Below are 26,930 nucleotides of genomic sequence, written 5' to 3'. Positions count from 1 at the left end.
GGCTGCCGCCATGGCAATGGCGCGGCCAGAAGCAGCAGCGGTTACAAAGCGGTCTCTCTCTTTTTAAGCATTCTTCAAACAAGCACATTCCAAACAAGGGGGGGGGGTCTTAACCTTGTGATTGCATGCATCAGCCAGATGGCCTAATCTCCCTCCTTGGTTTGTTCTATCTTAGCCTTGACTATCCCAGACTGCTGATTTGGCCTTCAGCCTTGACTAACCCAGACTGTTGATTTGGTCTTCAGGTCCAGGAGGGGGAGGGAGTAGTAACTTTCTACCCTCCAGGCAAGGTCAGTAATTTTTCACTCCTCAATATGTATTTTTTTCAAACAGCTTCTAAATCATTATAAGCGCTTATTAAGTTATATGAACTTAACACTTAATAAATGAAACTATTAAGTACTTCTTGTGGCCTGGGATTTTAGTGGGGAAAGTACTGAGATATTAAGAGCACCAGAGGTTTAGGTTTAGGAACTTCTGGCCTCGTGGTTAAGAGCGCTATATTCAAATTCTGTCCTCAACCACGGTATCAAACTTCATGTGTTCAAATCCCAGCTGAGCTGCTTACTCACTGCATGACTGACGGGCAAGTTATCTAACCTCTCCCTGCCCCTCAGTTTCTTCACCTCGTTGTGATGAGTGTTGTTTGGGGTCGAACCCTGGGTTCAAAATAAGACCACCGGAGGCTGATTAATTAATTAAAAAAAGCAGGCAAGGATTTATTGACTGGCCAGGACAGCCACAAGAGCACCACACGCAGGTGGACTCCAAATGACTGCACCGTTTCAGGGGTAGGCAATTCCTTTTAAAGGTTTAAACCACAAGAATTTTCCTTTTGTTCCTAAAAGCCTAAAGACCAAATTCTAAAGTCTGGGGACAGCCCGAAGGGTTGGTTCCCAGTCACATCTTGCTGGACATTGGGATGTGGCCCTATCTTGTGATAGCGATGACACAGAAGCAGAGCTCAGCGGTTAGTCTCTAAAGGTTATCTACAGTTTCTATCCCCGAAGCTACTGAGTCAGTGGGAATCATTCTCCTGTGGTCCTGGTCCCAGGCAAGAGAAAATTGCCTTAGCCTCCAGGTCTTCACCTGGAAGCTGAGGTAAGTACCCTGTGTTTTAATCAGATGCAGGGGCCAAACTAAAAGGGTTAAAATTCAAACAGCAGTTTTTACCAAAGTATGGTTGCCACTATATTTCAATGAGGGTTGAGGGACAGAACATTGTTAAAGCCCTCAGCCCAATGCCTGCCCCACAGTGAACACCAGATAAGTGGGAGAGACTTATGTAAAGAAAACTCTTCGGGTTTCCAAAAGAATGCAGTGTTCTGCATTCCTTCTCCACGTGTCCCAGGAACAGGCTGACCTACGGATCTTTCTCCCTGGGCCTTGGGAGATAAAGTCAAATCTGGAAACAGGCATTTGAGTGAGGGTCCTGTTCTAGCCCTGTGAGCCCTTAGTCACCAGGGAGAAGCCTGTAGTCTGACACAGGCAGGTTGTTTTGGTCAGTTGCAAAGGACACTCTATAACACAGTGAGGAACCCTGGGGCATGTGGCCAAACAAAGGAAAACAAAAGGAAGAGTCTTGCGCTTTGGGGCAGGGTGGAGTAGGCTCAAAGCAAAGCTGCCTGTAGTCAAATCTAGATCGAAAAGTGGATCTGAGGTCCCATTTCCTTAGCAACTACAACAATTAAGATACATGTGGAATGGAGTGTCCACAAATCCCTTATCTAATGTTGTCTACCTGGGTTGTAATTCGAAGCTGCTTCTCTGGGTAAAAGTGAATTAGTGGCTCCAGGCAAGAGTGGGATATCTCACTAATTCAGTTTCAAACAGCGAAGTTTCGATTTTAGAGAGCAAGGTTTCTCAGTGAGTAAAGAAAGCAGTGGGTGGTGAAAACACAAGACAATATACAAAAGATGTATTATAGAATTGTACACTCGGAACGGTGGACGAAAGGAGCCACATGCTGACCTGACAAGCTCAGGGGAGGCCTGCATGGCAGTCTTGCAAACTCAGAGACCTACAGTAACCACAAAGGATGGTCTGAAATTGAACTTTAACTATAAGCAGTTATGGTGGGCAGTTACATCCTAGACCAATATCTTCACTGACAAGGTCAACCTTTATCTTAACTGAGCTGTCTGTCTATTTGCATCTGTGATAACATATCCTTGAAATGTCTGGGTAACTTATAACTTCCCTTTTTCTGGAGCCCCTGGGGCACACCGCAAAGTGCTGGGTGCCAGGACAGATACCACAAATTCCTTCATTATCATGTTAATTGTTCCTTCACCCACCTAAGTATGTGTCCATCATTTTACTTTTTAACCAATCCCAGGGGTTTCCCCCACTTTGCTTTATCCCACCTCCTTAATCTATCACCAATGGATTTCCTGTAACCTACCTACGTCCCTCCTTTGATTGCAATGTATAAATACAAATGTAACCTGACATTCTCTGGAGCATTATCTCAGTTCCTTGAGGCCCTGCTTCCCAGCATAGGTCCACAGTTTAGCTCAAATAAACTCACAAAGATTCTTTACAGGTTTCTATGGCTTTTTTACGTTAACAAAACATATAACCTATTAACCAATGTCACCCCAATAAATTCAATTACAATTTTAAAAGAAAGAAAGAAGTCGTTCTCATGACACTTTGCAGCTGCAGCTTGTCCTTGGGAGAAAGGTGTTTCCTGTTTCACATTGTAGCTGGCCGTATCTTTGTGATCCCAGCCCAAAGAATAGCAGGGCATATTTTTAACTTCTCGTTTCTTGTTAGTTTTCGTGTTCTCATTCCTGAGAAATAAGGAAGGGAGGGACTTTGTGGCAGCCAGGTAGAAGGCGATGGCAACTGCAGCCTGCCTTTCCAGCAGCCAGGAGGCAGAGAGGAAAGGGGCCTGTGTCCCTTCTAGTAAGGTGACCAGATGTCCTGCTTTTGGCGGGACAGTACCAATTTTTAACAGTTTGTCCCCCGTCCCGAAGTGTTTTTAAAAAAAGTCCCGATTAGCCAAAACCGATTTGGCATAGTGGATAGAGCATCAGCCTGCGGGCTGAAGGGTCCCAGGTTCGATTCCGGTCAAGGGCATGTACCTTGGTTTTGGGCACATGCCCAGTGGGGGGTGTGCAGGAGGCAGCTGGTGGATTTTTCTCTCTCATCGATGTTTCTAGCTCTCTATCCCTCTCCCTTCCTCTCTGTAAAAAATCAATAAAATATATATATTTTTAAAAATCCCAATTAGGCCCTGCCCATCCCCAGCTGGTCACTCAGAGCACACATGTGCTGGGTGCTCTGAGTGACCAGCTGGGGATGGGCAGGGCCTAGATTGCCTAGAGCCTAGATTGGAGGAAAGACTGGCCAGAGGGCTTTCACAGCTGGAGGCACTCCCCTCCCCCACTCCCCGCCTTCTTCTCTGGCTTGTGGCTTTCCTGGGAACTGCCATATTATCTCAGACCACAGTGAACACCTGTATTGGGAGAACTAGCACCAGCCCGTCTCTGGCTCTCAAGAGAAACCCTGGGTGGAGTTGCCAGGTGCGTTCCTAATTACCAGAGTGGCGCTTTGACATTGATTATGGTCTCAGCCTCGGATCTCCAAGGTCCAGCCTCAGTCTCCCTTCCCAGCTCACTGCATCCCTGCCCACTGTCTTCACTGTTCTGGGATAATCCCCACCTTGAAGCCATACAGACCTGGTGCCAATCCTGCCAACCTCACCTACTAATTCTGGCAACCTGGGTAAATTACTTGCACTTGTGCCTTGGTTGCCAAATCTGATAAATGGGAATCAGCTAACGTGTACCTTATAGGGTTGTTAACAGTGAAATGCTCAGTCTCTCTGGCTCCATCCTATTCAAGCCTCTTTGTACCCAGGGCTTTCGTAATAACAACCTCCAACCCCCCTTTTTTTTTTTAAATCCTCACCCAAGGATATTTTTTTTCCATTGATTTCCAGAGAGAGTGAAAGGAAGGGAGGAGGGGAAGGGAGAGAGAGAAACATTGTGTTATGCTCAGATTTCGTGATCCCCAAGGACCACCAGGGAGCCAAGTCCCATGCAGTAGCAGAAAGCCTGTTCCATGCTAGCATGGGCTCTGTCCCACTTACACCAACAGCGGCATGGCGGAAGAGCATGAGCTTCAACAGATCAAGCAGTTTTATAGGGGTGGTGATGTCACTGCTTTGGCTCACCCTGATTGGTAGGGTGAGGGCTAGGGTCCAGTTACAAAATGGAGGATCAGGAGTTCCGCCCTGCCCTCTCATTCCAAGGAGTTAGTCCCGCCCTGCCCTTTGAATTGAAGTGAGAGAGACACATCAATTGGCTGCCTCCCCCAGGTGCCCCCACTAAGGCTGGGTAACCTACAACTGACCTGTTAGGGTCACTGAAGGAAGAATGCATGCGGCCAAAAGGGGGTAAAGAATTTTAAACTTACTATTACATCTGCTAGTGATAGGGGCAGAAATAGGATATTGGAGACCAGCTATAATTGTAAGAAATATGAATCAGGCTCTATTAACCGTGATTGTTTTGTTCTGATTAAAAAAGGCACATTCTAACCTGGCTGGTAGTTATACCTGGGAGCTCACCTGGAAATTCAGCCCATCCTCTCCATCTGGAAGCTGTCCATTATCATGGAAAGATTAACAATCTTGTTGGAGAAACCAGAACCCCCTCCCTTTGCCTAACCTTTGCAAATCCCCGTATCTGTAAGCTGCCCATTTGGCATATCCTTTTGCCTCCTTCCCTATGTAACCTTTGTCCTTCTACTCAATATGAGCAGCTGGCTTATGGTGCGGTGCCAGGCAGAATTTTGTGGATGACCTGCTGCTCTCCTACACTGCCAGCAGTATTGGAATAAATGCTCATACATGATTCAACCCTGTCCCTGAGTCATTGGCTCAAGCAGTGACAGGCAGTTGTGAACCCACTGGTTGTCCAGTTACACTAGCAGACGGGCTGAGACCTAAATGGCATCAGCGGGCAGAGAAGAGGGAGCGGGATATGTGTATCTCTTGTAAGGGTCAGTCAGAGTAACCGGTTGGACCAGGAGCAGTGAGGGCCAGTGGAAACTGTGTGAGGTGGTTTACTGGAAGCCGAAGGCAGTTAATCATGAGACCTATAATGAGAATAACAGGATGATTGCCTAGAGGGGTGAGAACCCCAAGCAGAGCAAAATGGAGTGCAAGAAAGTGCCTAATGCGAGGTGTGTGCGCTGGATGGGGAATCAAACCTTTGACCCTTCTGTCTGAGAGCTGAACCACTTTAACCACTCAGCAAAACTGCCCAGGGCATAATAGCTCCTCCTTTAGATATGCTAATCATCAAAGGAATCCTGCTTCAGATTTGGGGTTTTGTTTGTTTGTTTGTTTGTTTTTTCAGGTTTGGGTTTTTATAAAAATAGACTTTCCCATTTTCCCTGCCCTTGATATAAAAGAACAGAACCCTAAACTCCATACTTTTAAAAGATGGACTTGAGGATCAGGGCTCCTATTGGTGCCTTTTTTTTATATATATATATATTTTATTGATTTTTTTACAGAGAGGAAGGGAGAGAGATAGAGAGCTAGAAACGTCGATGAGAGAGAAACATCGACCAGCTGCCTCCTGCACGCCCCCCACCGGGGATGTGCCCGCAACCAAGGTACATGCCCTTGACCGGAATCGAACCCTGGACCTTTCAGTCCACAGACCAACGCTCTACCACTGAGCCAAACCGGTTTCAGCTATTGGTGCCTTCTTGATAACAATCATTTCCTTATGTCAAAACTCTGACATTTTGAGTTTTGGCCTTTTGAAGTGTGGGGTGCATGGGCTTTGAATCGGCAACAGGATTATTGGGAGGAAAGAATGAGATGAAGTATAGATGACTACCAAGCATAAAATAAGTGTAAATAAGTATAAATCCCAATAAGTGTAAATCCCTTCCCTCCCGGTACTGTTGTCCCTGCAATGCTCTTGCCTACTTCCCTTCACCAATCCAAACCCAAAAAGCCTCTGAAAGCTGAAGTTCCTGCCCAGCACAGCCCCTCCTCTGAGCACACACTCCTCTCCCATCAGGAGAACAGCATCTTCAGGTCCCAGGCCCCTCCCCCCTTCACCCCCTAGCTGTGGCCCCAGCAACTGTGGGTGCATTTGGTCCTGTGACATATCTCAGGTTGTCATTTGCCATTTCACCGTGAACCAAAGAAAGATGGAACTGGATAAGCCCTATGGGGACCCCCTTGGAACCCCAGAGTTGATATAAGGTTATATTAAGCTGAAGACATTTGAGATTCAACAGAAGCAGATAGAAGCTTTCTCAAAACTTCTCTTATCTAACTAAAGGCAAAAGCTTCTGAGAAGTGAGGACTGCCATAAATTCCTTCCTTGGGGTGAGTCTGCTCCCAGGAGAAAGAACAAGAGCAAATGTGCCATAAATCCCCTCTCCAGAGGTGTTTTATGGCTCTGAAGATGGAGAGACCACATGCACCTACAGACATTCTTTTCTCCCTTTGTTCTCCCCAAAACCCACTGTCTTTCCTAAAGAAACCTATTTGTTCTTCCCATAGGAGCCTTTTCTCCCCATCACTTTGCCCAACTAAGTTAATGAGCCCACGTGCTAACCACTCCTTTTGAGAAGGCTAAAAAGGGCTAATTCCAATGATATTTGGGGGATAGTGATCTGAATCCATGCCAGCAAGCTCAATGTACATTCTTGATAACCTATGATTAAGTCCCTATCTCCTTCCCAGATACTGATCTTACAGAACCTGTTACAGTGAACAGTGCACTGCCCTGGAGGGAGGGTTATTAATGCTGGCGCCAAGCCAGACCATCAGATATGGTCTGGAGACCCCAACACCTGAGGGCCTTCTTGCAAGGCCCCCTGAAAAGGACTGGAAGCATAATCCATATTTGTGGGACAAAGACCACAGGGAGATATAAAAAGAAGCCCCGTGCATGTTTCCGCACTCAGATTTGGAAAGTTATTCCCTGAGTCCCCCAATGTATTAAAGTATCCCTCCTCTTCTTTAAAGTGTGGCTTGGTTTTTCTTTGGTCTTCTGCAACTCTGAGTCATTCACAGAGCATGCCCATGGGAATGCAATCCAGCCATAAATAACTGCGCTCTCTCTCTCTCTCTCTCTCTCTCTCTCTCGCTCGATCGCTCGCTCGCTCTCGCTCTCGCTCTCGCTCTCTCTCTCAACATTTTCTCTGAAGGTACACAAAAATTAATCAATTGCTTTTATTATGTGACTATGAAGTATCAACTCTACTGCATCCAATAAAGAACCAAAGATTACTTTTGTAACACTAAAAAAGTAACTTGTAAAGATAATACAATTGAGACCTTCTTGCACTGTGATTAATCCATTATAAACAAATTCCAATCTTAAAAACACAATTCCTAAATAAGTGCAGTTACACTGAGTATAGATAAGAAAGTACCTAAGCCCTAAGCAGTTTGGCTCAGTGGATAGAGCATCCCAGGTTTGATTCTGGTCAAGGGCATGTACCTTTGTTGCAGGCACATCCCCAGTAGGTGGTATTCAGGAGGCAGCTGATCGGTGTTTCTCTCTCATTGATGTTTCTAACTCTCTTTCCCTCTCCCTTCCTCTCTGTAAAAAATCAATAAAATATATTAAAAAAAAAAAAAAGTACCTAAGCTCATTGGCTATGCTATACCAAATGGATGGAAAGTAAAATTGATTTTATACTGTAGGTCAGTACACAAAACAGAGTTTATTCTTATAGTGTTTATTATTGTATTATTATTGTATTATTTGCCATATGAACAACTGTAAACCTACTTTTGCCCCACACTGTATAAATAACTAAACAAAGTCATATTTTTCTCTTTATGTGTACTTAGATTCCTTGTATAAATAACAGAACACTCCATTCACTTCAATAGAATGAACTCTTTAAAAAAAAAAAAAATATATATATATATATATAATTTTTTTTAATTGATTTCAGAGAGAAAAGGAGAAGGAGAGAGAGATAGAAACATCAGTGATGAGAATCATTGACTGGCTGCCTCCTGCATGTCCCCCACTGGGGACTGAGCTTGCAATCCGGGCATGTGCCCTTAACCGGAATTGAACCTGGGACCTTTTAGTCCACAGGTTGACGCACCATCCACTGAGCCAAATTACCCAGGGCTAGAATGAACTCTTTAGAAAAAGTTTGAAAGACTTGATAATTAACTCTCAAATTTTATACTTAATTTTTCCACTTCTATAAATTTCCTGACATAGGTAACATAAGCAGTAAAATCTTTTCAGTATATTGGCCAGTTGAAGACTCAAGTAAAAACTCGGATAGAGATGCAAATGTCTTTAAGAACTCTGGCAAGTGACATATAGCCCATGTTGCTTTTGGTCTCTCATCTCTTCTTTGCTTCCAATCCCCATGCAAATTTCTTCTTTTTTCCCCCAGCAACCTTTGAATTTCCATCTTCCTTTTGGGCTTTTACAAAGTTATGGCAGGCAATCACTTTGGCAATTTTACATCAAGCTCTTGGGTAGATAGCTGGTGGCTGAGTTCCTCAGCCTTCTCTATATTTTACTCTTCGATAGCCTAGTGTATGCTCTTTTCAAGGCCCGACTTCTCAATATTTTCCTTTTTAACAGGTAAAACCTATCATTGGCTCTAAAATACTAAGTTCCTTTCACTGGGTTTCACGTGAGGACTGTTCACCATGAGATTCTCCTTCATGCTTCTATTAATATTTTCTTTCCTAGAGCATTTTCTTTTTTTCCTTCTGAATCTTGAAGTTCACAGTGTTTTTATGCAATTCTTGAAATTTATTCCACTTAAGTAAGAGGATTCCAGAAGAACACTCTTCATAGGCATAAACTAAATAAATCTGCTTTATTTAGTTTTTAGTCCATTTGCAGGGACATCTGAGATCTCTGCTTTTGTAGTGTCCCATCTTCCTGTAAGTGAAGCCCATAGTCTAACATGTCTTCATCTTCAGAATTCAACTCAACATCACTTTCGTTTCGGCCAGGAGGTAGCAGCCCACTCCACAGCTGTTCTTGGACCCGAGCAGCGGCCCGGCAGCTGTAGGCCCGGGTCTCTTCCCACCAGATGGAAGAGGAAACGTTTTTGCTCCTAACAAAGATTCTTCCCTTGACCAGACTCTAGCCAGACTCCTCTGAACTCTCTTCTCAATTAGGCCCTGACTTTTGGGTTTCCAGTTCATCTTTGCATTGTCCATTTTTAAAAAATATATATTTTATTGATTTTTTACAGAGAGGAAGGGAGAGAGATAGTTAGAAATGTCAATGAGAGAGAAACATTGATCAGCTGCCCTCTGCACGCCCCCTCTCCCCCCCCCCCCCCCCCCCGGGGATGCGCCCACAACCAATGTACATGCCCTTGACCAGAATCGAACCTGGGACCCTTGAGTCCGCAGGCCGACACTCTATCCACTGAGCCAAACCGGTTTTGGCCAACGCTAACTCTTGATCCCTCCTCCCAACCTGTCCTGTGCTTCTACTCTGTCTTTGTGAGTGGCACCTCTCCACTCACCCAGGTGCTCCAGCCAGAAACTTTGATTCTTTCTCCTCCCTTGATCTCCTCAGCCAAAGCCTCAGGAGTTTCTACCAGCTCCACCTCCCAACACAGCACAAAACGGTCCCCTCCCTTCTCCACCACTCCTAGTATCCTCCTGCTAACTCATCTCCTTGCCTTTGCTCTTGTCTCCCTATCATTCATCAGGTCTCAATGGTACAGCCATTTTCCCTTTTCCAAAGGGAAAAGCACAATCAGATCACATGGTCACACCCCACTCCCCCCCATTACAACTGTCTAGTGGACTCCCATCACACTTGGAAAACAATCCAAATATCCTGTCCCTGGTCCTTTCATGCCATCCCTGTCCTTGCTCACTGCCCAGAGCCGGGCCAGCTATGCTCAGAGCCTCTCCCTTTCAGAGCCCAGAACAATGCCTGTGTGTATTTAGCCTCTGTGGCATGTTGATTGTCTCACTGGCCTCCTTTTCTTCCTGTAATTGTATAGGCCCCTGGCACTTTGTGTCTGGGGTCAATGCGTGCCCGCTTTGGCCAATGGGGTGTTAGCAAACATGACTGCAAGCAGAGGTCTGGAAAGCCACATATGCACTCCCACTTGTCCTCCTGAACAATTGGGCTTATTTTTCTTGACAATATACCCCGCTGCTCTGCTGAGAGGATGTGAGAGGAATGCAGAGCAGAGCTGAGTCAGCCCAGCAGAGGCCATCCGTGGCCGGCTGGCTCCCAGATATGCCAGGGAGCGAGTCGAGAGGAGCAGAGCCATTTACCTGACCCACAGCGGACGTCAGGCTCATACGTGAGCCATCTGAGACCACAAAACCCAGAAAGCCAGCCTGCAGACCTGCAGATAACAGTGATTACACGTTTAGTCACTAAGTGTTTGTGTAATTTATTATGCAGCATTACTGTGAAAACAGATAACTGCTAAAGCACTCAATGAATAATTGTTGGCCATGTGAGTACTAGTGAGTATTAGACAGTAGAGCCAGGCAGGAGAAATGGCAGATTCCTTTGGGCTGAGGGTCCTTCCTTTTAGCACATCCCACGTGTGTGTTGCTGGGGCAGAGGTGGGTGGGGGTGGGGGTGGGGGACTTTCTGTAGGTTGTTAGCTCTCTTGCTCTCTCTGGCTAAGAAGAAAGCCAGGGGTTAGTAGGGATGTTCTAAAAGGGAGGTACCCAGGATGAGAGTAAGGCCCATGGACACTGCCTGTATTCACTTCCTCTTGCTGCATAACCAATTTTCACACACTTAGCAGCTTCAAACAACACAAACGTATTATCTCACAGTTTCTGTGTGGCGCCCTTGCAATCAAGGTCTCTGGCAGCCAGGGTTGTGATCTCACCCGTCTCAAGGCTCTCTTCCAGGCTCGGATTTATTGACGAAATTCAGTTGCCCACAGTTGCAGGACCCAAGCCCCTGCTTTCTCATTGGCCGTTGGCCAGTGGTCACTCTTAGCTCCTAGAGGCTGCCCGGGGCCTGGCCACATGCCCCTCCAGAGGCCCCCCTCACAACACGGTGGTTGGCTTCCTTCCCGAGGCCCCGAGAGAGGCTCTCTCTGATGCCTCGCCCTCTTAAAAGGGCTCACCTGATCAGGACATGCCCATGATGGATGGCCTTCCTTCCGGTTAATTCAAGGTCAGTGGAGTAGCAACCTAATCACAGGAGTGATATTCCCTCATAGTCACAGGTTCTGCTCACACTGGGTGTGAGACACACTCCCCTGAGTCAGTCCAGGGTCCTGCCTCCAGCAAGAAGAAAAAAAGGAGGAGCAGATCTCTTGCTGCCCTCCTCCCATACCCTCCCTTACCCTTTCTAAGCTGCTCTCCGTGAGTCTTTGACAGGATTTTACCATGCTGGGAGGAGAAGAGAACAGAAGGCATCGGTGGGGTTTGCAAAGCTGAGGGTGGGCCTGAGCAAGCCCCTGGCTTCCACCTCAGCGTTCTCTGGAAGCCATTCTTTCCTACAGGCAGCCGGCCTGACCCAGACTGGGAACCAGCCATAGCCTCATGAGGGCAGCCTCTTAGGTCTGCTCAGATCCTAAGGCAGAAGGGACACCTCTGGCTGATCCCCAGAGAACAAAGGTGAGAGAAGAAACTCACCTCTACAGCACTGGAAGGTGGGAGAATGGGCATGGCTGCACCCCTCCCCAACACACACACACACACACACACACACCACACATTACACATCTCCCCCCACAGGTAGGCATTTCCTAACCTCTAAGAGACCCCAGGAGGCTTGCAACAGGGGAGCGGTGGGCAGTGGCAGCTTGTCTTGGGCTAACCACCTTTCCCCAAGGCCCCCTTGTTCTGTGACTCTCCAGTGGCCCACTTCTTTCCCGGAACATTTCCCGGGAACCAAAACAGCCCCCACCTGGGCTCTCTCTCTCTCTCCTGTTGCTTCTTCTCTCCTAGGCCCTTCCTTGTCTCACTCTTCTCCAGCTTTAATGAACGTACTGTCAAAAAAGAAGGGAAAGAAACTAGAAACACCAATCAGAAAGGATATATGCACCTCTATGTTCATAGCAGCACAATTTACAATAGTTAGGATTTGGAAACAGCCTAAGTGCCCATCAGCAGATGATTGGGTCAAAAAACTATGGTACATCTACACAATGGAATACTATGCTGCCATAAAAAAGAAGGAGTTTTTTATCATTTGCAGCAACCTGGATGGAATTGGAGAACTTTATGCTGAGTGAAATAAGCCGGTTAATGAAAGAAAAACACCACAGGATCTCACTTATTTATGGATAATAAAGAACATTATAAACTGATGAACAAAAAGATAGATACAGAGACAGTAAAGCAACAAACAGACTGTCAAATTACAGCGGGAAGTTTAGGGAGAAATGGGGGAGATAAGAGATCAACCTATCTCTTATCTCTTATATGCATTGGTTATGCATGCATATAAGCATAACCAATGGACGCAAAACTCTGGGGAGGGAGGGCATGTATGGGAGTGGGGGGGGGGGCAATGGTAAGATATGTACACATATAATACCTTAATTTAAAAAATGGAAAAAATCGCCGAAACTGCTTTGGCTCAGTTCTAGAGCGTCGGTCTGCAGACTGAAAGGTCCCGGGTTCGATTCCGGTCAAAGGCATGTACCTTGGTTGCGGGCACATCCCAAGGCAGCTGAGGCAGCTGGTCGATGTTTCTCTCTCATCAATGTTTCTAGCTCTCTATCTCTCTCCCTTCCTCTCTGTAAAAAATCAATAAAATATATTTTTAAAAATGGAAAAAAAAAATAAATAAAAAGAAGGGAAAAGAAGTGAAGGGGATCAGGACCCTCTATCACAAAACACTGCACTTTAGCACGAGGATGTTTTGGAGCTGAAGGCGATGGAGAATCAACAGGCGCAGGAAGTTCCCTGCCCTCCTCTTCTCTGCCTAAAAGGCCGTACATTTCCCTTGGGCAGGTATCCCCTCTCGCAGGAAAAAGAGTGACTCGTCACCAGAGACGGAATCAGCGCTAAGGAGAATCTGCACAAACAAAACTTACTAAAATACCCGCTTATCGCCCACTGTTTCCCTCAGATATTTCCTCGTCACTGCCCTGCAGTTTATCATCTTCTTTCCTTGGTTAAAATGGGATATAACTGCCTCCCCCACTTCCCCCTTCCCCCCGCCCCCGCGTCTAACCACTTCCTTGAGTTTCATTTGAGGGGAAGAAACAAAGGTTCCTCCACCTTCCAGATTGTTTTGGCTGGTCTAATGGTCACACCGATAGGAGACAGATTAGCAAGAGAAATAACCAAATTTAATACATATACATGGGAACCCCACAGAGAGAGAACCCTGTGTAAGACACCCTGAGCTAGGGGAGAGGGAAGGTGCTTCGGGGCCCTCAAAGGGTCATTGCAGGATAAGAAGAGCAGATGTGTAGTAAATAAACCTTCTCCCAGCAGTATAAGGTGGGTCAAAAAGGTTATCTCTGATCAAGCCTTATTATGGACAAGTCTTCCAGGTAATTAAAGGGAGGGGCAGAAGTTTCTCTTGAGCCTGAAACTAAAATTGCTCTTAGCTCAATACAACCCACTTGCCACTGAGGACAGAAAGGGGCCTGACTAGCTGGGGAGGCCTGCGTGAGGGTCTTGCAAGCTTAGAGACCTACAGTAACCACAAAGGACGGTTTGAAAGGAAAACCGTTTCACTAAAAAAGCAGTTTGTAGTGGGTAGTCATGTCCTAGGCCAGTATCTTCCCTAACAAAAATCAACTTCCATCTTTACTGAGACGGTCGTCTTTTCGCATTGAAGATAACACACCTGTGGAAGATCACGGTCACTTGTAACTTCCCTGTTTCCGGACCCCTCAGGGCACAGCAAAAGGCACCAGGGCTAAGACCACAAATTCCCTCATTGTTATTGTTATCATGTTAATTGTTGACTGTTAACTAAACAACCACTTATATAAAAGAAGTATTTATCATTTTACTTTTTATCCAATCCCAGAGGTACCCCCCCTACCGGTCTCCCCACCATGCTTCCTCTCCCTCCCCCCCAACCTCCCTAATCTAACACTATATCTCTTCTTTTGATTGTAAGTTTTTTTTAAAAAAATATATTTTTAATGATTTAGCTGAAACCGGTTTGGCTCAGTGGATAGAGCGTCAGCCTGTGGAGTGGGGGGTCCTGGGTTTGATTCCGGACAGGGACATATACATTGGTTGTGGGCATATCCCCGGTGGGGATGTGCAGGAGGTGGCTGGTCGATGTTTCTAGCTCTCTATCCCTCTCCATCCTCTCTGTAAAAAAATCAATAAAATATATTTAAAATTTTTTTTTTAATGATTTCAGAGAGGAAGGGAAAGAAGCAATAGACAAAAGCATCAATTGATGAGAATCATTGATTGGCTGCCTTTTGCACGTCCCCCTACTGGGGATTGAGCCTGCAACTCAGATATGTACCCTTCCACCAAAATCAAACATGGCACCTTCAGTCTGCTGGCTGATGCTCTATCCACTGAGCCAAACCAGCCAGGGCTGATTGTAATGTATTAATCTAGATGAAAAACTGCCATTCTCTGGAGGAGCCTTGTCACAATGTGTTGAGATTCTGCTTCCCAGCTATTGTTGACAGTTTGGCTCAAATAAACTCACAAAAATTCTTTACAGGTTTGAATGTTTCTACTTTTTAAAAAATTTTTAAAATATAGTTTTATTAATTTCAGACAGGAAGGGAGAGAGAGATAGAAGCATCAATGAGGAGAGAGAATCATGGATCGGCTGCCTCCTGCATGCCCCCCACTGGGGACCAAGCCCACAACCTGGCCATGTGCCCTTGACTGGAATCGAACCTGGGACCCTTCAGCCTGCAGACCAACACTTTATCTACTGAGCTCAATCGTCTAGAGCTCAATGTTTCTTATGTTAGAACCACAGAAGCACAGCTTTTGGTGGCTTGTTCTAAAACTGCCTCCCCCCAGTGTTTCTTTTCTGTGAACTCCTGTGCATATAAATATGAATAAAACTTGTGTGACTGTTTTCCTATCTTGAAAAAAAAAATAATTTGCAAGCCTTCAGGAACTTAACGTAAGAGAGTCTAGAGGAAATGCTTCTTCTCAAACCACTACCCCTATCAAGGAAAAGAACCCGAATCTCTGAAAATATTAGAATGTTTTTATTTGGGCCAACTGAGAACCATCGCCCAAGAGCAGTTTCAAGAAACCTTGAAATAGTGGCTCCAACTTTGGAAATGTTGGGGTGCTTACACAGGCAGAGGAATAAGCCGATAGTACATCTGGTGTGAACCAATTAAAGTAGGTATGGTTCAAAGATGAACAGTTTTACATCAAATGCAAGGTATGCACGGGGAAGATAAGGTTGGGCCCTCCTGCCCCCTGGCATCGGGGAGTCTGGGGTCAGGGCTTAGGAACAATTAAATCACTTCAAGACTCTTTGAGGTGATTTTTATCAGGATGCTTTCAGAACAGGCACTGTCTTCTGCAGTCATTGATCTTTGGAGTCGAAGCTGTGGAACACAGACCCGCCTGTCCCCATGGCTTGTCTTAGGGACAGATTTTAGAAAGGCTCCTTGTTCTCTCCTGGTTTCTGATTAACTAAGCACGCCCTCCTTTCTTTACCCCTTATCTCCGAAAGGGAAGGAAAGGAGTCCTTACTGAAAAGGGGGGAGGCAGGAGAGGTCATCCATAAATCTGCGGCCTCAGGTAGAGAAACACAGCCACTGCCAACCCTCAGACCAACAGTGAGAACGTGGGAAGCAACGCTCTTACCCCGCAGGCTGAACCCAATCTGCAGCCAGGAGAGGGAGGCGTTGGCCTCCTGCACAGAGCAGGAAGAAAGGGAATGTGGAGGGAAGGAGAAGGAGCAGCATTCGCACTGAGTGTGGGCCCTCCAGAGTCCTGTAGGGCCTGGGCCATACACAGCAGGATGTGTCCTGGCCAAGCTGGCACTGCCCCTGCCCGTGAGGCCTTTGGCCAAATACATGAACAAAGAGTGCAAAGGTCCGCGGGTCCAGGCAGAGGAGGGGCTCCTGGGGAGACACCCCCATCACCTTCTGCAGCTCTCAGAGGGAAGGGCCTGGCTGGGAGGCCTCCTGTGGTGTGACTGCGCTCATGTCTGTCTCCTCCCAGCCGGGAAGCAGGCCACAGTGGGTCATGTTTGTGACCCTCAGCACTGGACAGTCCTGGTACAGGGAAAGTCTGGGGCAGGAATGAGTCCTCACTAGGGGACATGTGCAGCCTGTATTGGCAGTAAACACACCTACTAAAAAACAGATTCACACAAAGGTAACTATAGGACTCCACCATAGATGCGGCCTCCCGCTGATTCTACTGAAGAATTCCCCTCCAGTGCCGCCCTCCGTTTGGATTTGACTCTCCCTCCACACGTTGGAGTGGGCAGAGGTTGTGTAGGGAGACATAGGTTTCAGCAGTCCTTCATTGCGTCCTTAAAGTTTTAGGGGCTTGAGGACCTGCTCTTTGCAGATCAGCCGCCTGGGGGCGACAGAGAGGCGGGCTCAGTCCGGGAATGGACCTCCAGTCCAACTGCATGGCTTGGAGCGAGGTGGCTCTTAGGGGGGGGCCGCCTCCCTGGCTTCCTTCCCATAGTCCCTGGGAGGACCCCCGCCCTGGGGTAGAGGTTAGAAACAGAACAGGGGTGCGCCCTGAAGCCGTCTCCCAGCGCAGGGGCTGAGCTGGCTGTGGCTGCAGGGCGCCGCGCGGCCACCAGGGGTCACTCCTCTCCAGGCGCTCAAAACAGAGACCACGCGGCCGGGCTTCACCCCACCTCCTCTCTCATCAAGGCTTCCCAGGCTCCCCGGCCTGCCCTCCACCCAGCAGTCCAGCTGCCAGCACTCCCACACTCCTTGCATCGATGCCGTGGGATCAGAGAAGGCCAGGGATGATGTTAAATATCCTTCAGGCCAGCCCCCAAAGTCCAAAGTGCCGAAGTTGAGAAACTCTGATTTAAATGGTCGTCAAACTCTTCAACTCTTCAATAGTGAGAAGTTAAATAAATAAACGAGGAGGCCAGTAGACTGAGGTGGCCCACGTGCGGAGGAGTCCTGAATAAGATGAGCAAAATCTAAACCAGAAAATGCCTCAAGGCTGTGAAATGGAAACCTAAGAACAACAATTACAGACAACTAGCCAATCAATAATTTCCTTAGTCTGCTTCTACTTTCCCTATAAAAATGCTCCCCCAGCTCCCAGCCGTGAAAAGGCTTCTAGCCACTTCTGGTTTGGCGCTGCCCAATCAAATCCGTTTTATTCAAATACATTTTTAAATTTTAGTATGCTTCACTTCACTTTTTAACAGTTTGAAACCTCAAGAGACCGTTTACTCCCCAAGACTCTTCAAAATCGTTGCCTTAAAACCCTAGCCTTGCTGGGTTCTTCAGTTCTCAACCATTACAACATGAACCTCACTCAGTTCTAATCAAGTCCCCACGTGGAAATACCCACCTCAGTCAGCCTGTGCCCTCCCTCCTCCAAGACGCTCCTGAGACTCCCGTGGTGCTCCGCCTCAGCACAGTGAGAACAAACTTAATTTGGTCTTCAGGATCATTTTGGCGCTCATTTAGAGGAACCAGTGTCCCACAGGCACCTTTCCTACCTCTCCTGGTCCTAAGGTTGGCTGCTCATGGGTCTCCATTCCTGCAAGAGGGGGTGAGGAGAAAGGGGACCAAGCCTAGACCCCTAGAATGGGCAGACCCCATCACCACAGCCTCCCTCTATGCCTGGGTCTGCCCAGGTGTTCAGACTGTGCACACCCACCAAAACCCAGAGTGAACAACAGAGAGAGCCTTGGGTTCTGTTTTTTACCTCTGACTTTCCAGTTAACTCACAGGGAGCTCCCCAGCAGGTCTCCCTGAGCCCCTGCCTGCAGACGAAGATCCCTGCACTGACATACAAAGTGGGGTGTGGTGGGGTGCGGTGGGGGGGGAGCACTCTGACGATAGGGAGGCCAGGAATGGCTCCCATTGTTCACTCAGGAAGTTCCAACTCCCTGCCCTGGCTCATTTAAATACTGTATAATTGAGCCGTGGCTGGGTGGGTTGGCAGGTTGTGCCTTGTCATCCTGGCACGGAAGGATTGCTGGTCGGAGAATGGCCAATAGATGAATGTTGATGGCTTCTTTGGGTCTTCATTGCCTTCGGAAGACTCCCTTGTCTCTTAAAACTTACATGACATAAATGTGTGTGCTTTCCTTTTGTTAATCTGTAAATCTGTATGTATATAATTGATTTTTTACAGAGAGAAAGAGAGAGGAATAGAGAGTTAAAAACATCGATGAGAAATATCCACCAGCTGCCTCCTGCACACCCCTTACTGGGAATGTGCCTGCAACCAAGGTGCATGCCCTTGACCAGAATCAAACCCGGGACCCTTCAGTCCACAGGCCGATGCTCTATCCACTGAGCCAAACCTGTTTTGGCTGTTAATCTGTTTTTTGTTACAGAGAACCTAGAAGGGCAGAAAGTAAAAGGTATTTTCCCACCTGGATTCTAGCAGGATTTTTTGTGTCTTTAATTGCAGAAACCCCCGAAAGGGGAGTGGTGCTCCACTGGGGTGCCCCAGAGCCTCTGGCCGCCAGCAGTGGAACAGGAGCCGGGATTAGGAGCCGGCCAGTGGAAGCATCAAAGGGAAGGCTGTTCAGAGGCAGCAGGAGGCCGCGCCTGTCAGCCAGGCCATGCAGCCGAGGGCGGCCGCTGGAGAGAGAGAGAGATTCAAGTGAAACAGCAAATGAGTTTTCCTAACAGCTCGTCCTGATTCAGTCGTGAAATACTGTCTGGATGTACTTTAATCGCCTCCAGGGGCTTGCAAGACATCCCCAAAGAGATTAAAGTGATTCCACCAGAAAATACCAGGGCTTGATAGCTCAATGAGGAACGAAAAGGAAAACGTTGCCCTAGTGGAGAAAATAACGATTTCCTCCTGTTCGTGGGCAGATACCAGGCCTTAGAGGCGCAGCAGCTGGGAATGCAGCCTGTGGGAGAATGGAAAACTACCAGGGGCTTACGGCCCGGGTTTCTCCCTGATCCGCCAGGTCCTGAGATAGCAAGAGCAGAGCCAGTAGCATCCTGGCTGGGTCCTGGCTGGCTCCCAGCTCCAACTAGTGTTGAAATGCAAACTTCCTTTGTCCTGAAAAGGCCCTAAATACATTCTGGACGACCTCACAACAGAAGACCGAGTTGAAGCACATTGTTTGTACTGTCAATTCTCTTTCCTTTTGTTTGTTTTTAAAAAATATTCCTGCCGAAACCGGTTTGACTCAGTGGATAGAGCGTTGGCCTGTGGACTAAAAGGTCCCGGGTTCGATTCCGGTCAATGGCATGTGCCTTGGTTGTAGGCACATGCCCAGATGGGTGTGTGCAGGAGGCAGCTGACTGATGATTCTCTCTCAACGATGTTTCTAACTCTCTATTTCTCTCTCTTCCTCTCTGTAAAAAATCAATAAAATATATTTTAAAAATGTTCCTATTAATTTCGAGGGAGAAAGGAAGGGAGAGGGACACAGAGAGAAACATTGGTGCAAGAGCAGAATATCCATCAGCTGCCCCCTGCATGCCTCCCACCGGGGCTGGAGCCTGCAACCCGGGCATGTCCCCTGAATGGAGCCCGCAACTTCTTGGCTCATGGGACGGGGCCCAACCAACTGAATACAGTGGCCAGGGCTCAATTCTCTTTTCTTACATTTAAAACATCAGCTCAGATTTCAAACTTTTAACTGTAATGAACAGAAAGCCTCACATTTACACTCAGATGCATTTTTATATGGCTACCACCCTCTGAAAGAGTGAGACGTTTACTACCTGTTTCATAAAGGAAATAAAATGGGTTAAATGATAAATACTTCCCTTACGGAAATAAAACACTATTCGCTCTTTGCAAAGAGCATTTTTATGTCTTTTAAATAGCGGGGAACACTTGCTGAAACTAAACCCATAGACGTCTCGCAGCTATATTTGCTCATTCTATTTTGGGCTCCATTATTGAAGCAATTTCTATTGGTAGACATTGTCCTAACAATAATTTTTGAGAAGTAAATTTTTTTCCTTCTTCTTAATGCAATAGAATTGAGCACATCCCTCTCAGAATAATGGTGGTGGTGGTGGTGGTGGTGGTGGGGGTTCAAGAGAGAAGAGTTCATGTTCCCAATTGGATTTTGTATTAATCCAGAATGTACACAGATACACAAATAACCATGTTTCTACGAAGTTTTGAGACCTGAGAGACACAGAAAGCTTCCCAATGGCCCAGTTGTCATTCTTGTTTGTTGTTGTTGTTATCCTCACCCGAGGATATTTTATGCATTGATTTTTAGAGAGAGTGGAAGGAAATGAAGAAAGGGGGGGGGAGAGAGAGAGAAAGAGAGAGAGAGAGAGAGAGAGAGAGAGGGAGAGAGAGAGAGGGAAACATTGATGTGAGAAAGACACATCAATTGATTGCCTCACACATGTGCCCATACTGGAGCAAGGGATCAAGCCTGGGAATCAAACCCACCAGCCTTCGGAGTTCGGGCTGACACTCTAACCACTGAGAAACACTGGCCAGGGCCCTGCTGTCATTCTTGTAATTCCACTAGGATCCTTCTCTATGAATTAAAAATATGTTTCTATTGATTTCAGAGAGGAAGGGAGAGGGAGGGAGAAAGAGACATCAATGATGAGAGAGAATCATTTTTTGGCTGCTTCCTGGATGCCCGCTATGGGAGATCGAGCCTGATACCCAGCCAGGTGTGGATGTGGAGGAACCAAAGGGGCCCAGGCTGCTGCGAACTTCAAACCTCACCTGGGAAATGGGTCCTGGGAGACTGAAACCCTTGAAAAAAGAGACCAACAACCCGGACATCTCCAGGTTTCTGCAGTCCCTTGTGCTACGTGGGGGACGCGCTGGCTGGGCCCATTCCGGCTCCCGTGGGACCTGGGTACCATTCCCTTCCACGCCCTTTCCTCCACACAGACTATCCAACTCACGTTTCACACTGTATGGGCGCACAGGTGAACACGGAGTACACATTAAACCATTTTCTTCTACCGCAAAAAAAAAAAAAAAAAAAAGTTAAATGGTACCCAGTGAGTTATTTTATTATTTTTTCAAATATGTTTTCACTGATTTTAGAGAAAGAGGAAAAGACAGGGAGAGAGGCAGTTAATCGATGAAGCCTGCAACCTGGTCATGAGCACTGACTGGAAATCGAACCTGGTGATGTCTTGGCTGCTCATGGGTCGATGCTCAATGACTGAACCAAACTGGTTGTGCTTATTTTTTAAATTTATTTTTTATTTTAAAAAATATTTTAAAACATATTTTTATTGATTCAGGGAGAGGGAGAGAGGGAAACATCAATGTTGAGAGAAAATCATTGATCAGCTGCCTCACACTGGGATGGAACCCATAACCCAGGCAGGTGCCCTTGGCTGGAATAGAACCCAGGACCATTAAGTGCGCAGGCTGAGGATCTATCCATCTTGCCAAACCGACTAGGGCCCCATGAGTTCTTTTAAAGAAGGTAAAAGAGCAATCCTTTTCACAACTATGATTGTAAAAATCATTAAAATATTTAGTAAAAAAAAATGTATTCAGCATAGGAGTAGGTATAGCCCTCAACCTCCAGCCATCCCATTCCAGGGGGAAAGGTCTAATACCCCGCTGGGGATCTGTGGTAGATCATGGACACGGGGACTTTTCCTCTCAAACTCCTGGCCACTGTTGAGAAGTCCCTGGTGGGATCAAGCAGGCAAGTTCTTGCCGTTGGGGATTCGCCACGCTGATGGAGGAAGAACGGAGCCAGGCTGACAGGGGAGGCACAGGCCTTGTTGGCCAGCGGTGGTGGGGACCCTAACTGAGCCTTGCTCTTTAGCTCGGGTAGCATGGGACACCGTCGGCAGAGCTCAGCCTGGCCTTTTACTACCAGCCAGAGTGCATGGCTCACGAGGCAGATGTCCTACAAAATGCCACAAGGAGGGGGAACAGCTAAGGTGAAACAGCCAAGAAGCTCTGGCAGGAGCTCTCCAGAAGCGCCATGGCAGTGTGATCCATGGCTATTAAAAGGCTTGAGAACATGCCAAGTGGCCATGGAAGAAACATCAGTAGTTCATTGTTTGTGCAACGTTAGCAGGAGTGGGGAGGGGAGGGGAAAGACTGGGATAAGTAGCCACGATGTAAATAACAGCTAAGACTTATCAAGACTAACCTGCTGGATACTGCGCTGTTTTCCACGTGTTAGTACAGGCCCCACACAAAACATCCTATGAAATAAGCATGACCACTTCCTTCATTTTACAGGAGAGGAAAATGAGGCACAGAGATGTCAAGCAGCATTCTCACATTCTATCAATAGTAAGAATTGGAGCTAGGATTGGAGTCCGAGCATTCTGGTTCCAGAGTCTTGTACCAACTCTCACCCTACACTGGAACCACGTCTTTTTTTTTTTTTTTTTTTATTTTTTTTTTTTTTTTTTTTTTTTATGGATTTCAGAGAGGAAGGGAGAGAGAGAGAAACACACCCCTTCTTGGGGGTCGAGCCCACAACTTGGGCATGTGCCTTTAACTGGATTTGAACTCGGGACCCTTCCATCCACAGGCTGACGCTCTGTCCACTGAGCCAAACCAGCTAGGGCTGGAACCATGTCTTGATGAACCATGAATAGTGGTGTGGATCCTGATCAGACAGCCCTTGTGAGACTCCGGGTTCCTCTGGTGCCTGCCAGCTGATTCTAAAATTTATATGGAAAGGCAAAAGGACTGGGATACCCAAAACCATTTTGAAACACACACACACACACAAACACACACACACAAAACAATGTTGGAGAACTCACACTACCTGATTTCCAGATTTACCAGAAGCAACAGTATTAAGACAGGGTGGTATTGGAGAGAGGAGAGACAGACAGATCATTATAACAGATGGGGAGTTCAGCAGTAGATCCACATATACAGTCTATTGATTTTTTACAAAGATGCAAACATAATTCAATGGATAAACTATAGGCTTTTCAAGAAATGGTGCTGGAAAAATTAGATAGGTATATGCCAAAAAAAGAAAACAAAACAAACCTCAATCCATACTTCATACCCCATTAAAAATGAGTGCAAAATGGATCTAGACATAAATGTAAAACTAAGAGAAAGCCTTGAGTTACAGTGAGATGTTTTACATATAACACTAAAAGCATAATCTAGAAAAAATATTAATAACTCTAGATTTCATCAAAATTAAGACCTTTTGAAAGAATGAAGAGACAAGCCACAAGCCAGGGAGAGAATGTGTGCAAAACATATATCTGATAAAACACTTGAATCCAGTTATATAAAGATCTCATAAAACTCCATAGTAAAAATACGCAGTCAACTCAACTTTCAAAAATGGGTAAAATGTTTGAACAGATAGGTGGATGGCAAAAAAAACACATGCAAAAATGTTCAACATAATTAGTCATTAGGGAAATGCAAATTCGAACCACCATGGGACCCACTACACCTACTAGAATGGCTAAAATTAAAATCCTAACGAACCCAAGTTCCGGTGAGGATGCAAAGTGGCTGGAATGCTCTCATGTTGCTAGTGGGCATGCAAAATAACACAGCCTCATCAGAAAACAGTTTGGCAGCTTTGTATAAAGTTAAACATTTTACTATAACACCTGAAAATCCCAAGAGAAATGAAAATCTGTTTATCACAGCTTTATTCATAATTGCCAGAAACTAGAAACAGCCCAGAGCCCCTTAAGCAGAGCACAGATAAATAAAATGTGGTGCGGTATCTATATACGGTATATATATACGGTATATATAAAAACGGTATCTATATACGGTATATATAAAAACCTAATATGCAAAGTGTCCCCTCTGGAGTTCCACTGACTAGGAGTTCAGTCACTCACTATGATGTGTGCTGACCACCAGGGGGCGGCACAGAACGAAGGAAGGCCCCAGCCAGAGTGGGCAGCTGCTAGGGATCCTACCCATGCACGACTTTCATGCACTGGGCCTCTAGTTCAGCAATAAAAAAAGGAATGAACTGTTGATGGACAGAACAGCTTGGATGAATCTCCATTGCCTTAGGCTAGGTGAAAGAAGCCAGATTTAAGGCTACATACTGGTATGCTTTCATTTATGTAACATTTGGGAAAAAGCAAAACTATAGGACAGAAAATAGATCAGTGGTTGCCAGGTACTGGATTGGGGGGAAGGTTTACTACAAAGGGACACAGCACATTTTTTGCAGTTAAATAAAACTATTCTATATTTTGCTGTGGTAAATGACCGTAGTCAAAGCTCACATTACGCTCTGGCTAGTTTGGCTCGGTGGGTAGAATGCTGGCCCATAGACTGAAGGGTCCTGGGTCCAATTCTGGCCAAGGGCTCATGCCTGGGTTGTAGGCTTGATTTCTCCCAGTGGGGGACATGTGGGAGGCAGCCAATCAATAATTCTCTCTCATCACTGATGTTTCTGTCTCTCTAGCTTTCTCCCTTACTCTCTGAAATCAATAAAAATAGCCTATATAATAAAGAGGTAATATGCAAATTGACCATCACTCCAACATGCAAGATGTACGCCCCCATGTGACACAAGATGGCCACCACAAGATGGCCAGCAGGGTAGGGCAGTTGTGGGTGGAAGTTAGGAGGGACCAGGTCTGCAGGGGAGGGCAGTAAGGGGGGACTGGGCCTGCACAGGAAGACAGTTGGGGGGAACCAGGCCTGCAGGGGAGGGAGGTTGGGGGCAACCAGGCCAGCAGGGGAGGGGAGCTGAGGGGGACCTGGCCAGTAGGAGAGGGAAGTTAAGGGTAAACAGGCTGGCAGGGGAGGGCAATTAGAGGTGACCAGGCTGGCAGGGGAGGGCAATTAGGGGCATCGGGCTGGTAGGGGGGCAGTTAGGCATCGACCAGGCTGGCAGGGGAGTGGTTAGGGGTGATCAGGCTGGCAGGCAGAAGCAGTTACAAGCAATCAAGCAGGCAGGCAGGCAGGCAAGTGGTTTGAGGTCAGCAGTCCTGAATTGTGAGAGGGATGGAGAGGGTGCAGGCTGGGCTGAGGGACTCACACCCCTGTGCATGAATCTCATGCACTGGGCCTCTAGTATTTTAAAGAAAAAGCCAAGAGCTTTCTTAAAAAAAACAAAAACAAAAACAACTCACATTACTAGACACTAAAAGGGGTGAATTTTACTATATATAAATTATACCTTAATTCTTAAAATGAAAGAAACAATAAAATAAAAAAAAGCAGGTTCAGCAGCTTTTGTGGCACTGACCACAGTTGGTAAATCCTAGGGATCTCTCCAGAGACCACCAGCCAGTGTCTTCAGAAGCTCCATCAACTGTATTTTCAGGGCAGAGAGTTTTTCAGTTTGCTGACTACAGGTCGGTGGCTTGAAACCTGAGGGTGGCTGGGCTCCCCCGAGGCTCTGTTTACATGGGGACAGTGCTAAGGGCAGTAGAGCCGCCAGGCTGGCTGACCCTTGTGCCTCCCAGCATTTCTCTGATTCCTCTGAGCGACTCCTTCCTTCTCCAAGTGGCCTGGGGAGCTTTCAGTCACGATGACCTGTACGGCATCCCACCCCCACCCCCGGAACACACCCAGGAGCCAGGGTGATGGAGCTCAGCATCCACTCACTCCCTTCCGCAGGCCTCCCTGGCCCCTTCAGGGAGGGAGCATCACCCAAACAAAGCCAGACAGCACGTTCCTGGAGACGGCCGGACAAAGTTGGGAGAGAGAATTTCTCCCTTCACAGAGGTTGTAACATTGGGCATTCACATATAGATTGATTCCAGAGAGGAAGGGAGAGATAGAAACATCAATGATGAGAGAGAATCATTGATTGATTGCCTTCTGCACACCCCACACTGGGGATTGAGCCCTCCACATGGGCATGTGCCCCCTGACTGGGAATCAAACTGTGACTTCCTGGTTCATAAATCGATGTTCAAACCACTGTGCCACACTGGCTGCGCAAAACTGGGGATGTTTAGAACCAAGACTACTCATGGTCATCTTGCCTAGAGCAGATAATCCTGAGATGTGGGGAGGGGGCCAGGGCCCTGATCCCATACTCTCGGAGCCCCTGGCTCCCATTTTGCAGAAAGCAAGAAGCACTTCTGAACTCCCCAGTGACCGAACCATTAAGTAACCTTTCCCGTGGGCTAGTGTCCCTTTACCGGAGTCTTCACTGTCGCAGTTAAATGCTCTCCTGGTCACGCACTGCGAGTTCCATTCAGGGGAGTTCAGCCAATGGACACGGACACCTGCTTGGGGCCAGGCTCGGAGGGCACAGGCCCATGAAGACACGGTCTCTGTCCTGGAGGAACTCACGGTTTCGTAGAGGAGACAGCTGTGTCAGCACTTTCCTAGCCTGGGGCAGCTGACACAGCTGTCTTCTCTATGAAAACGTGGGCAGGGACCGTGACAGCTGAGCCGAGCCGTGAGGCATCACCCAGGTGAGAAGGCGGTCTCTTGGGCAGAGGCAGAAGCAAAGGCCTGGCAGAGTGGAACGGCGGGATGTGCACAGAGAAACGCAAACCTTGGGGTTTCTCTAGAGGGGCGCTGTCCAGTGAAACTCTCCGGATGAAAAACGTCCTATTTGTGTCGTCCATTGCGCGCCCTGTAGCTAGCTATTCGATATTTGAAATGTAAAGAGCGCAACCGAGAAACTAAATTTAAAAATTTGATTTTATTTTAATTAACATTTAAAGGCTGCATGCGCTGGTGGCTACCATATTGGGCAGAGTAGCAGCTCTAGATAGCACCTGAGCAGACTCTCCTGTCTGTGGCCTGGATTTCAGGGTGGAAATGGGAGACACAAGCCTAGTAATTTTTATTTATTTATTTTATTTATTTATTTTTAAATATATTTTATTGATTTTTTCACAGAGAGAAAGAGAGAGGGATAGATAGTTAGAAACATCGATGAGAGAGAATCATCGACCAGCTGCCTCTTGCACAC

The 26,930-nt window shown here is 46.8% G+C and overlaps 1 pseudogene; it reads right to left on the bottom strand.

The window, feature by feature from the left end:
- Positions 1-8,278: 8,278 nt before the first annotated feature.
- Positions 8,279-26,580, bottom strand: LOC118717756 (annotated as a pseudogene).
- Positions 26,581-26,930: the final 350 nt, after the last annotated feature.

The sequence above is a fragment of the Pipistrellus kuhlii genome, unplaced genomic scaffold, assembly GCF_014108245.1.
Source record: "Pipistrellus kuhlii isolate mPipKuh1 unplaced genomic scaffold, mPipKuh1.p scaffold_m20_p_13, whole genome shotgun sequence".
NCBI lineage: Eukaryota > Metazoa > Chordata > Mammalia > Chiroptera > Vespertilionidae > Pipistrellus > Pipistrellus kuhlii.
Note: the sequence above shows the minus strand (reverse complement) of the source record. Positions and strands in the feature narration are given on the sequence as shown.